The sequence below is a fragment of the Asterias amurensis genome, chromosome 7 (genome assembly GCF_032118995.1).
Source record: "Asterias amurensis chromosome 7, ASM3211899v1".
Classification (NCBI taxonomy): Eukaryota; Metazoa; Echinodermata; class Asteroidea; order Forcipulatida; family Asteriidae; genus Asterias; species Asterias amurensis.
In genome coordinates, this window is record NC_092654.1 from 14545229 (window position 1) to 14560039 (window position 14811).

A 14811-nucleotide genomic window follows, 5' to 3' on the forward strand; every position below is an offset into this window, starting at 1 on the left:
GCAACAGAAGTCAACATTCCCGCCAATGTGACGTCACAAACAACTTATTTCACTTAGCATGAGCTGCCACCACTGACGATGATGCATGAGAGGCTAAACAACGTAAAGCGTCCAGGTTTGCGTCATGCAACGTTAACGCGTCTGTGTGTGTACGCTTCATGCACAACTATCAGCCAATGAGAGGCTTTTTTCACTGACCTCATTGAGGGCGCTGTCTGAACCTGTGACGTAACAATGACGCAAATTGAGACGCACATCTGTTGCTGGGTGGATGGAGTAAATTCAGTTCGTCAAAGTCTTGCACACACTCAAACATTTTCTGGAAACCTTCAGATTCCATAATGAAGCTCCGCTATATATAAAGGAACATTGACCCACGCTGTTGGTAACTCATTGCGCCAATAGGCGCGATCGTGTCTGCTGCGTCGCTGTCGACGTCTCATTTAGCAAATTAATTTGTGCATAAAACCCAGATCTTCCCAGACAGTTCACAGAAAACAACTACTATTGGTACCGGTTATTGTGTTTTTTGGGCACAGTTTGACCACTGCATATCTCAGTATCTCTTCCCAATTTCTATTTGGGCAAAAGGCTGCATTAGAAAAACTCAAGTATATTCGTGGATTGATTCTTGCTAGCAAACCAAAAGGTCATGCAAGCCCAGGACGTGCTAGCCCGTAAATGTAGTGGCAGGCCGACCACTCATAGCCAGGCATACTTGCCCAGAAAATAATTGCACGCTTGCCATAAAGCACGGGAGATGGCACTGGACACGTTTGGTTCTGTCAGAGACCAGTCTTCTCACCTGGTGTATCTCAACATCATGCATAAAATAACAAACATGTAAAAATTTGGACTCAATTGTTCATCGAATTTGCGAGAGAATATTGAAAAAAAGTGACCCTTGTCGAACAAGTGTTGTGCTTTCATATGCCTTGAATTCGAGACCCTGAGGAATCGAGTTAATTTCAAAGATTTTAGTGAGAAATAATTTCTTTTCTCAACAACTATACAATAGGCCTACTTCAGAGAAAGCCACAGAGGTTCTCACAATGTTTTTGCTGTTGTTGTGAGGAGCGTCTCTATTTTGTTGGCGTAGTTATTTTAAATAACTATGCCAACAAAACAGAGACGTTGTAAAAGTTATTCTCTCTCTCCGCTGATGAGGATTTTGGATTGAAGGACGAACAAAATTTACAAGGCATCCATCCCCGATCGTATCCCCCTGGCGGTACACATTCCCAGTTTGTATGCTAAGCTTTGGTGTGATCCATGGCTTCATGGCGTCTAACGGTTGTATCGCTTCTTACTGTCACCCCCCTCCCTCAGCCCCACCCCCGACAGGACAAAATAGGGCCAGATAAATTGGTTGTTAGGGAGCCAATGTGGCATGAGATCCCCGTCCGGACATTCTGTTCCCCCCATACTGTTAAACGCCATACGGCGAACTACCAACAGACTTATTCTGATAGCGCCCTCTTTGGAACCATCCTCCCCAAGCCTATGTTTATTTCTCTTTTTTTTGGGGGGGGGGGGAGCATTTTTTTTTTTTTTTTTTTTTTTTTTTTGGGGGGGGGGGGGGGGGGCTTACATACTTCCCTGACAGCGTTTCATTTAATCGGAGGTCGCTGGTTCAAATCCCTTTGTAGTAATTAAGTTTGTGTTTTTGTTTAACCCGTAATAGTATAACAAAATACCATTCCCCATAAGTTGCATAATATTTAGGCGCATTTATTTTACTACTTTTCATTTACCCTGATGACGAGCTATTGTAGAACCATTTCTTCTTACACCCGAAACACCAATAATGCCCAACCGCTTAAGTTCAAAGAGCTGCTTGACTCATAATAGCGGCTAAGCGCAAAGAAAGTGCTGCTTACCAGTATACATGTACCTTTGACTAGCCAGTATTCTATTCTGCTTAGCAGAACTTTGCTTAGCAGAACTCTGCAAATATTTATGCTCAAGGAGCTCCATGAAATTAATAATAGGGGGGGGGGGCTTTATTATAAACGCTGACAGAAATTCACAACAAAGTATACAGTAAAACTTTATTGACACAACCATTTAAAAACATTATCTTAAAATCTAATAAACTGCTCACAAAAAGAAAGGAAACTTTTTTCAACCCAGTATATTTGTCATTATTTAATACTCACTTTGTATATGATATATATCAATGCAAAGCTGAACTGTTCCTCTTTAAAATGATACCACATTTGCAACGATTACATGTTGCTCGACTTGACCACGCTAATGAGAACGAGACAAAGTCACAAATCAAATGTGCCAAAATTTGCAATTTGTGTTATGGGTGAACAATCAAATTGACACTGTAATTCAAACAAGCAAGACATTACTTACTGATTTTAATCCACTTTATTGAGACAAGAAGTTTGGTATAGAGCAAGACAACTTGGCTGATATTAATACACTTTATTGATACAAGAAGTTCAGTAACGAGTGGATGGTCCCACAGATGTTCCATGGGATTCAGGTCTGGACTGTTAGCGGGCCAATCCACCCGGTGCACCCTAGTCTTGGTTCCAAGACCATTGGTGTTGCGCTGTCACACACAACCAACGTTCCGATTATGCACGGCAAAAACTGTCCACGCTTGTAATGAACGAACGCTAGCGGGCGCTGTTTCTCTGATTTACGGATCTCACCATGTCCTGTGCTCACCATGGTCTTGGATATTTGCAAATTGAAGGCGTGGCCAGACTATGTAAATTACTTTTAATGTATGCAATATTCATATCACGTGACGAATTGAAGATGACTATTCAAACTAGATCGAGTCAAAGGTCAATATGATCGGCGGTCTATTTTTAATAATCTTTGCTCAAAGAGTGATTCCGTGGTCATTATAGGCCTATTAAAAGGAAAACAGTGAAATTTTAAGTATAGGTACCTATTCAGATTATGGATACGTGACGATTTGAAATCGTAAATAATGGTCAAAAATCGAACGTAAAATTAGCATTCAGAGAGTCCGTGTATCGGACACTGTATGGCCCCACGACGTGGAGCAATCGGAACGTGAAATAGGCCTTGTGGAATATCACGTACCGCCCATGCCGTGTCTCGTAAGGGTTGGAGGTGTTAAATCCCAGGCGCTATGAACTCCCAGCTTGCGGGTGTCGAATCCGTTGTTTCTTATGATCGCAACGTTCCAATATGCTCCATTTTAATTCATGGCCCCTAATTTCTTTTTGTTATGAGTTTTCAGGTAATTTTGATGATGTCAAAACGTAGGAATATCGCATTTTATTGTTATATTGACAGTGTTATTGTGTGAGTAGCTTAAAAAAATTATGAGAATTTTTTATAAAAGGTTTAAATAAAAATAATGCTAAAACAAAATTCCCTCAAAGCATAATTTTGTCAAACAAAGTATTATTTTTTTAATTCTGTGAATGAAGAGTTATTTTTGAGGTAATGATTAAACTGGGCAACTAGTGGAATTTAATGACCCGACTATTCGCCTCAAATAACTGGGAGTTGAATAGCAGTAGTCGCCGCTGGACAAGCAATCAAAACTCGAAATTTCTCATGAGTTATTCCAAAAGATATTGTTACGACTACATTCCAAAAAAATGTTATATGGTTACGTTCCAAGCTACGCAGCTACTCGGCTACGTTTACGTTCCAAGATAGGCTTAGGTCTACGTTCCTTCAAGTTACACTATAATATCGAAAGGTATGTTTTCAAGCACAAGTCAAGCTACGCTTACATTCCAAGATACGCAGCTACGTTTACGTTCCAAGATACGCTTAGGTCTACGTTCCTTAAAGTTACACTATAATATCAAAAAGTACGCTTCCAAGCCCGAGTCAAGCAATGCCTACGTTCAAAGATACGCAGCTGCGTTTATGTTCCAAGATGCTACCCTTCAGTCCAAGATATGCTTACGTTCCAAAAGATGTCAACGTTCCAAGCTACACAGCTACTCAGCTGCGCTTACAGATCTGCTTACGTTCCTTCAAGTTACGCTATAATATCAAAAGGTACGCTTTCAATCCCATGTCAAGTTACGCTTACGTTCCAAGATACGCAGCTACGAATTACGTTCCAAGATATGCTTACGCTCCACCAAAAGAAACTGTTACGTTCCAAGTTACGTAGCTACTCAGCTACGCTTATACACTCCAAGATACTAATAGGTTACGCTACAATATCAAAAAGTACGCTTACGTTCCAAGATATGCAGCTACGGTTACGTTTCAAAATACGTTCTCACAAAGACGCTTTTGAATCCCTCAAGATTTCCTTCCCCCAAGATTAAAAAACTTTCACTGTGAATAACACTACAGGGCCCACCAGTTAATATCTGTTTGGCAGAAAATACTGTACAAAATTTCTTTACTATCCAAAAATTTACTTGGGCACTACAAAATTTCAAATTTAATTAAAAATTGGCTGGCAACCAGTTTCTGCTAAGCAATACTATTTTGTGCTAACTATAAGCAAATTGTTTAGCCAATACAGGCTTCATCAGTGTGGGCCCTGGCACGTCGGGAGCATAACGCCACGATCGCATTTCAAGCTGCATATCATGGCAATGCAGTAGTCTGGATCTGGACATTATACATAGAAATGTTTGTGCTGGTACCACAAACCTTTCTTTATCGTATTTCCACCCTGTGTCAAAGTTTCAAATCCTACTGATCTGGACATTATTATACTCCGATAAAAACATATATACCCACACACAGAGTAAAGCAAAAGTCATGCAACGGAATTACTGCATGCATTGTACACTACATGCACAACACTGATGAATTATTCATGAGCCAGCCGCAACGCAGCCTCTGATTGGCTCCACCGGAAAGTCGGGGGAGATTTGCCGAAAAACAATTAAAAAGTTAAGACCCGTCGCTGCAAATATTCAAGACCATGGTGAGATCTAAATCAGAGAAACAGAGCGCCCGCTAGCGTTCGTTCATTACAAGCGTGGACAGTTTTTGCCGTGCATAATCGGAACGTTGGTTGTGTGTGACCGCGCAACACCAATGGTCTTGGGACCAAGACTAATACCCTGCAAGATATGTTAACAAAAATTTTACCACACAGGCGAAGTAGGATTCTACTCTACTCATTGACCTCTGTGCTTTCTGCTCTACTCCATATAGTACTGTACAAAACCAATGATTGCTGAAACCAAGGGAGGGCTAGATAGGGCGCCCTCTGCCTTGTTAATCATGGATCATTATAATGTGTTTGCAGAATAGCATGAGTTTTTATGACGAAAGTGTCAGAGAATGCTACTCAATGCTAAAGCATAGGGACAGAATCTACACAGTGCTAAAGCATAGGGGAAGAATCCTACACAGTGCTAAAGCATTGGGACAGAATCCTACTCAATGCTAAAGCATAGGGACAGAATCCTACACAGTGCTAAAGCATAGGGACAGAATCCTACACAGTGCTAAAGCATAGGGACAGAATCCTACACAGTGCTAAAGCATAGGGCCAGCATCCTACTCAATGCTAAAGCATAGGGACAGAATCCTACACAGTGCTCAAGCATAGGGACAGAATCCTACACAGTGCTAAAGCATAGGGCCAGCATCCTACTCAATGCTAAAGCATAGGGCCAGAATCCTACTCAATGCTAAAGCATAGGGACAGAATCCTACACAGTGCTAAAGCATAGGGACAGAATCCTACACAGTGCTAAAGCATAGGGCCAGAATCCTACTCAATGCTAAAGCATGGGCCAGAATCCTACTCAATGCTAAAGCATAGGGCTAGAATCCTACTCAATGCTAAAGCATAGGGACAGAATCCTACACAGTGCTAAAGCATAGGGACAGAATCCTACACAGTGCTAAAGCATAGGGCCAGAATCCTACTCAATGCTAAAGCATAGGGCCAGAATCCTACTCAATGCTAAAGCATAGGGACAGAATCCTACACAGTGCTAAAGCATAGGGACAGAATCCTACACAGTGCTAAAGCATAGGGCCAGCATCCTACTCAATGCTAAAGCATAGGGCCAGAATCCTACTCAATGCTAAAGCATAGGGACAGAATCCTACACAGTGCTAAAGCATAGGGACAGAATCCTACACAGTGCTAAAGCATAGGGCCAGAATCCTACTCAATGCTAAAGCATGGGCCAGAATCCTACTCAATGCTAAAGCATAGGGCTAGAATCCTACTCAATGCTAAAGCATAGGGACAGAATCCTACACAGTGCTAAAGCATAGGGACAGAATCCTACACAATGCTAAAGCATAGGGCCAGAATCCTACTCAATGCTAAAGCATAGGGCCAGAATCCTACTCAATGCTAAAGCATAGGGACAGAATCCTACACAGTGCTAAAGCATAGGGACAGAATCCAACACAGTGATAAAGCATAGGGCCAGAATCCTACTCAATGCTAAAGCATGGGCCAGAATCCTACTCATATGCTAAAGCATGGGCCAGAATCCTACTCAATGCTAAAGCATAGGGCCAGAATCCTACTCAATGCCAGAATAAAGCATTTAAAGAGGAAGAACCTTAATCAATGCAATGCAAATTAAAGTTGACAAAATTAATTCAATTTAATATAAAACAGGTTTATTGAAAAAATCCATCGCAATTACAAAACTGAGTTCCACATATTAATGTCAAATAATCACATAAAAAACAAATTTTACGGTTGCGTGCGTTTAACCATAGAGCTATACATATTGAATAATAATAATAATCTACATTAATATAGCGCTAACTTGCTCTGTGTTTTGAAGCCACCCTGGGAACAAACATGTTTGATGTGTTGCATGACTATGACACGATTTTAATTCACATTGACGCTTTTTTTTTTTAATTCGCCGTGTGCGCTTTCCTACGCAACTGCCCATTACATCTGTCTGCGCTACGAAAACTTAAAATAGTATACATGCCTTTTAAACATGACGCAAATGACGCTCGCAGTTTGGACGCTCATCAGCAGATTGTGCGTTTACATTTGCTGCATCTTTTGGTTCGATGACACATAGAAAATAACAAATGCACTATCATGCAAATAGCCGTACACTTGCCGGACAAAATATCAAGCTTTTTGTATTCGTTTGTACATGAACATTTGATGCGCCCACACGGCTTCAAAACTTTATTGCGTGTATAATGGGGTGTTAGCACTCTAGTCACATCAATATATATAGCTCTGTGCATTTAGCAGAAATCTGTCATAATAATAGAAAGTGCTTCCAACTTTGAAATTGTTTTGAACTTAAACCTTTTTCTTGTGAGAAAATTGTCTGACCAAGGTCCTATTGTGGGTGAGCATTCATTGCTCACTCAAAGTTATGTATCCCAAAAACCGTTTTTGTGTGAAAATGTATTGAACATTTTAAACAACAGTTTGTGAGAAGTAATTTGTTTGCCAAGCAAGTGTGTTTAACAATATTTTGTTGCAATTCCATGGAAGCTAAAGATTGACAGCCACTGTTGAACAATGGCAAACGACCATTACTTGCTACAAACTTAAATCTCCTGCCATGTTTAATTCACATGTTCACTGCAGGGTTACAGGACACATCTCTTGAATGTCACATAATGCAGGTTCCTTTCACTAATTACTTTCTACTAGAGAGGCATAAAAAGATTTTGAGATGTTAATAACACAATGACACTATGAAAAGCATTGTATGGAATAGAGATTTAAAAAGCATTCATAAAATATACCCCAGACAGTTTCTCTACTCCTATTGGTGGAGAGCGCGTCACGTGGGGGTGTTTAAATGGTTGATAATGACCAGTGCTTATAACTGGCTGGCCTCTGCACAAGATTATCACGCAAAATGCAATTCATACTAGCTATTAGAAACAACCCTTAATCTACTTCTAAGTGCGCGCACGTAATCTATTTCTAAGCATGCGCGCGTACACACAACCCACGCACAACAGACTCTCCACAAAGGTTTTGAAAAAAATATTTCAAAACTCAAATTTTTAACGGTCAAAGTGTCTGTACATGTAATTGTATTTTTGTAATGTTTAAAACAAAAGGGCATTTATGATTCCGAATAAAAAAGTAGTGACTCATTCTTAAATGCCCGTTTAAACCTTGCAGGGTCATTGCCATGCGCTCAAGACCCTCGCCCAAGCCGATCACACGTAACAACCTGTCGCTACCCTTTTATTCCCTTATTAAGACACTGAACACTATTGGTAATTTACTTGGTAACAGGTAACGGTGAGCTGTTGATAGTATAAAACATTGTGAGAAATGGCTCCCTCTGAAATAACGTAGTTTGTGAGAAGAACAAAAATTTCTCACTCAAATATTTGATTGACTTCAAGCTCGAATTTTGCATCTGAAAGCACATAACTTGAGCAACAAGGGTATTTTTTCCTCCATTATACTCTCGCAACTTCAACGACCGATTGAGTTCAAATTTTCACAGGTTTGTTTTTGTGTGCATTATGTTGACATACACCAAGTGAGAAGACTGGTTACCAAAGGTGTCCAGTGCCTTTAAGTGTTCAGTGCATGAGAACTTTTACTGACAACTGGTCTGATACTCTTGTGTACCACCAGGGGGACTGTAGCCTTCATTGCTTCATAGATCCGCATTCAAAATGACTGGAAGGTTAGACCAGCCTGCAAAAATCCCCTTCCAGGCGCTTCGAATCACGGCTCTACCAAACTAGTTTCTAAGCCACGAAGGCCTTGACAAAAGGCTAGTGGGGCGGAGGATTAGTTGCATTATTTCATGGTAGTCCAGTACTGCTTGAAGGTTGATTTCTACATTTATACCTGCAGTTGGATATAATAAAGGAAAAATATGGTCGAATCTAGACGTAGCTGTAGCCGAAGTCGCCCGTTCGGACGTCCACTCATTCATTCATTCATTCGACCACGTCTAGATCAGCGCGTCTATCAGTGTTGAAGAATAGCAGACGCGCGCGATCTAGCCGTAGCTGTAGCCGAAGTCGCCCGTTCGGACGTACACGGCCTAAAGTGTCCGCCTACGTCAACTGGGACGCGCCGTCTTATTCTGACTTGAAACCTGAATTTGAAGAGCGCCTTCTATTGAAATTAAATAAGTCATAGTTTCACTTAGTCTGGTTCCCTGACCAAAGATTCCTTGACGTCTCTTGTTCCTGACCAAAGATTCCTTGACGTCTCTTGTTAAAAATCTTAGGTCTGGGGCTTTTCTCAAACCTCGGCTTAGGCTCCGGCTCAGGCTCCGCGTGCTGGTACAATCAGCAATACGCGCTGAAAATGCATGTTAAAGGCCGAGCTGAGTACACAGCGCGCGGAGCCTAAGCCTGAGCCGGAGCCCAAGCCGTGGTTTGAGAAAGGCCCCAGGTATCACCCATACACGGTTAAAAATAGAGCATGACGCAACTTGTCAGGATCGGGGGTCATCTCCAGGGAAACCATGTCTGCACGTACTACTATACTAGTTGCGATATAACCCTCCTCCAAACGGCCGCAAGGCCGGAGGGTTACGAGATTATTGATCGTCAATTAATGACAATCTGGTTCAACACGTACAATTTCGACAGCTAGTCACCAGATTTTGCCCCAGTTTTTACCACTTTTAAAAATGATGAAACGTAATCCTCAATCAATGTCTAATGAACACTCAATTTAAAACACCTTTGAAAAAAGATTTTTGAAGAAAACAACAAAAACTTACCAGATCCCGGAGCGATTTCCCAGGTTTATATATTTTGAAGTTCAAATGAACTTGTCGCATCGCATCGCTTTGCAAACGCTTTATTTGGTCACAACGCCTGCATTGGCAATAACTGGCATAAAAACTTCTGGATCTACGGCCGACAGGACTGACATTACGAGTCCGTAACGAACATCAACGATAGTGTCCGAATGTTGACGACAACACTTTCGGAACATTTCGGATAACTTCGAAAGAGGAGGAATTCCTCCTTTTTGGTTACGTGATTTTGGGTGACACCGGACCCTAAATTCGACAGAGCCTAGTCGGAGATTTTTGGGTCTGGGAACCAGAAGTTTCACTGAACCATTCAATTCAATTCAATTCAATTTCAATTCAAGAATTCTTCCCGTCAAGCTAACGTTTAAATCACCACAGGAACTTACAAACAAATATTTAACTTTTGTCTGTGGAAATTTCAGTTTGTTTAAACAATGATCCTCTGTCATTTTGTTTGATTGAAACACAATCTTCTCAGAAGTTGTGTGGATCAAGGAACGCTGTCAAAACCCAACATTTTGTGGCTCGCCGCAATCTCAAAACACGCTAACTCCAATAATCCGCAGTGCAAAGTCTTCGTTCAACAAGCAACAGAGGCGGTAAAACACCAGCTAAATGGCTATGTAAAGCTTAATGCTATTGGTCCATATTCACCCCCTGTCTATTTGCCGATAGAACTTGAAACGGTGCTTATGATTCGTCAGTAGTTAGTTGTGCACAAACATACTATGAGACGGTTCCGACAGACAATGAACGACGTAAATCGACGCTTAACTTCACGTAAGTTTTGACTCCCTTTTCTCTTGAATTTTCACACAATAAAGGTGCCACTATAAAGACAATGCACTGTAGCTCAATCTGTGTCAATAAAGTTTTGATTTGTTGAAGAGAACATGAGAAAATAGCCGTTTAAAACCGCATAAATTGTTGTTAGCCCGCCACGATTTGCTGTAGGTTCGCGTGGGTCGCTGGACCAGTTCATTCATTGTGTGGGGATTCATGTGTACGCGGGGTACAAGTGTGTGTGTGTTCACTCTGGCTTTCGTGATAACCTTAAAGAACACTTAAATACAAAATTTAATGGGGGGGGGGGGGGAATAAATTGAATACACACATTTTGTCAATACTTCGAACGGATCCCTTGTTGTCACAGTTGTGATTAATTATTACAAGTTAACGAATAGCCTAGTCAATGTTTACTCATTATCTTGATTTCTTCAAAAGCCAATACTATGGCATTTGTTTAATTGTTTATGCAGAAGTTTATTGTACAGCCGTCTTAAGCCTGTGACTGGTTACAATGTAAAAAATAATTTTTAATAGTTCTTTCAAAATAATATTTGTTATTGTAAAATGTTGCAAGAACCTTGCTCTATGTGTTATACAAATATTTTTAAACTCTCATTCAACTAAAAGTTTCATTTGATTCTCATGATGTTTGATCAATTTGTTATTAATAAATGTTCAAGTGATATATATTCAGAAAATGATGGTTTTGTTTCCAATCCTTTAGGTATGGTATGGGGTATTAAATTATTAGAACCGCGGCGCCCGCTGTACAGTAGATCATGTACACATAGTTGAATATATCCCTGAACACCCCTATCACAAAACGGTTGGTCCCATCAATGTTGCCAGCAACTCGCGTGTGTGTACGAATCATGTGTTGCTGCCAATGGCATGGTGAAATTACATGTCATTACGGCTTGACACTTTTGTGCACGGTAGAGTTGATCTCATTATTTTATTTCCATACTCTCATAAAAGAATAACAAAAGTTACGTGTATTACGGAGTAAATCAAAACAATTCTTTACGTAAGAGTAAACATAAATATTAAGCAAACAGAGAACGGGCCGTTTTAGTAAGCAATAGCTTGTAAGAAAAAACACTGCATGAGACGAGACAGACAAGAAAACAATTGACCAACATTTAGAAATCAAGCCTTATATTTGGTCGTTATTATACAAAATTGTTCATCATGAGCAGTGAAATGTATTGCCTGCCAGGAAATAGACTGGAATGTATTAGGCCTAATATCATTATGCCGGTAAGCACAAAAACTTGCTATAAGCACAGAAAAGTATAGCTTAGCCGATAAGAGAAACTGGCTATACCCATGTACCCCATGTACCAAAAAAATGAATGTAAGAAGCATCACCGCGGTTATTATCTCAGATTGTGTGTCTAAAGGAATTATTCTTCTTAAGTTCTTTCCATTTGGACCGTATTCAACTCTGGAATATGTAGGCTATAAAACTTTATAAGTGCGGTAAGGAGTACAGCAGTTGGTAGGCCCTACAATGCAATTTGATATCGTTCACTTTTTAATTCAAACGCTTGACCCCCCAAAATGGAATACTATAAGAGGCGTTATCGTAACGCTTTCTATATTGTATTCCGTCAGGGAAAATTCTTCCAATGTTGACTACTTCATTGTATACAAAGTGACGTTTTAATTTCTAGAATAAGAGTTGATAACCAACGATGTTCTTCAAAACAAACACTACTACTTACTGTGTAACTATCTATTAAATAAAACTGTCACCGTGCCAAGTTTCAAAATCAAGGGAAACCGACTCGGATTTTGCCCGAGTTTTTTTTAGGTGAACAAAATTAATCATAATTCACACAGGCACATTTTCATTTGACAAAAAAACAATGCAGAGTGTTTTACAGGGCAGGGTGTTTTCTATTACTTTACAATGATCATTCTACATCACACAGTTGTTTCTTGTTTCACATGATCAATGTCTTTATTTTATAAATGCGTAATGTTAACCTGGCAAATAAATTGAAATTTTTTAAACTAATTACTGTACACCTAAGGGCAGAAAAAAAAATTGTCAGAGTAAAGTGCTTGGTAATTATGATACTAATGATCACTACTATCACTGACATACAGAAACTGGAAATAATTAAAGTTAGAAGAAAAATGTATACCAATTTGTAAACAGGGAGTTAAGTTAATACACAGTTGAGTTATGATTATTCATTAGAGTTCATTAACTGCAAAGAAAGCTTATAAATTGACTTTTATGAAAACACACAAAACCTTTTTATCTTGAGATGTTTTGCTAAATAAAGGGTTGTCAAATTTGTTTAACCGTATGCACATTTTAAAGAAAAACCGTCGCAAAGTGTGTTATGAATATCACTCCTTTTTGATGAACCCTTCACGTTTGCCGTGACCCTGACTGCTTCCCATTACGTTAGAGATTTTAATGCATATTTTTAGTATCTTGAAGAATTTTGCCGTTGTTAGCTTTTTACATTTTTACTGCGGGAAACATATTTTTTCGGTGTCAAAAAAATGGGCAAAATGTTACAATTTCGTAATTTGTTTTATGGAGTTGATTATGACGTCAGGGTTACATGACATACGCGCATTCTATTCCAGCAGTGCTAACGCGCTAGGCGGGCGCTTTGTTTTGTTTCTTTTGCGTACATACGAACGGGCTACACTAAACAGCATACATCTTCCCCAAAATGAACTTACTTAAAAACGGAGATGGCGCACGCCGCACGCCGCACGTTTGCCGTGACCCTGACTGTTTCCCGTAACATCTTACAAAATAAACAAGTGATTTGCATAAAAGAACAAACAACATTTCCACACATTTGTTCAAATCTGCTACGGGCATTTCATGAAAAGGGTATGGTTTGATGCATAGAGCTTTAAACTTGTATATTCATAGCTCTAATGTTTGATGACAATTAGTTAACAACAGGATGGACCACGTGAAGGTTGTCACCTCCCACCCCACAAATAACAGTTTAAAGAGATCGTTTAAAATCTACATCGTTAATGAGTACTCAAACCCCCTAGATAAACAACAAGGAAAATGTCATGACCTTGTAATTAAAATTTTGTTTTTGCTGCATAGAGCTAAACATGGTTATAAAGCTCTGTTGTTTGATGACAATTAGTTAACAACAGGGTGGACCACGTGAAGGTTGTCATCTCCCACCCCACAATTAACAGTTAAAAGAGATCTTAATACATCGTTAATGAGTACTCAAACACTAAATTAACACTACAACCAATGTCAACCTTAAAGAGTACTCAAACTCTCTAAATAAACACCAAAGAAAATGTCATGACATTGTCATTAAAAAATTGGTTTGGTGCATAGAGCTATAATATAAACATGGTTATAAAGCTCTATTGTTTGATGACAATTAGTTAACAACAGGGTGGACCACGTGAAGGTTGTCATCTCCCACCCCACAATTAACAGTTAAAAGAGATCATAATACATCGTTAATGAGTACTCAAACACCCTAAATTAACACTGCAAACAATGTCAACCTTACAGCGCCAGCCACCAACCCGGTCAATAATAAACCTGGTTAATGAGTACTCAAACACACACAAGGTCATGACCTTTGAAAAAGAGTTACTATAAACCCCGAGTGTGTCACATTATTTATTTTCCTATAGTAACCAGTAAAAAACATGGTGGCCACCATGTGAGGGTACCCCAGAACAGATACCATGTTAATAATTAGAATAATAAATAATTGAATTACAGAGTGACACAAAATAAAAGGTTACAATTTATAATTAATTAATTATTACGATACAAAACTTCATTACATAAATCACCACTTATATACAGTCCTTAACACACTTTTTAACGTCGTTAAGAGTATTTGAAAACTGGACTGATTATCCTTAAAAAATACCATGAACAATGTCTAGACCTTTGTAATAATAAACCTGGTTAATGAGTACTCAAACACACACAAGGTCATGACCTTTGACATAACAAACTTTAAAAAGAGTTCTAAACCCCAAGTGTGTCACAATATTTACATGTCTTCTTATAGTAACCAGTAAAAAACATGGTGGCCACCATGTGAGGGTACCCCAGAACAGATACCATGTAAACAATTAGAATAATAAATAATTGAATTACAGAGTTACAAAACATAAAAGTTACAATTTTTAATTAATTCATTATTACAATACAAAACTTCATTACATAAATCACCACTTATATACAGTCCTTAACACACTTATTTAACGACGTTAAGAGTACTCAAAAACTGGACTGATTATCCTTAATAAATACCATGAACAATGTCTAGACCTTTGTAATAATAAACCTGGTTAATGAGTA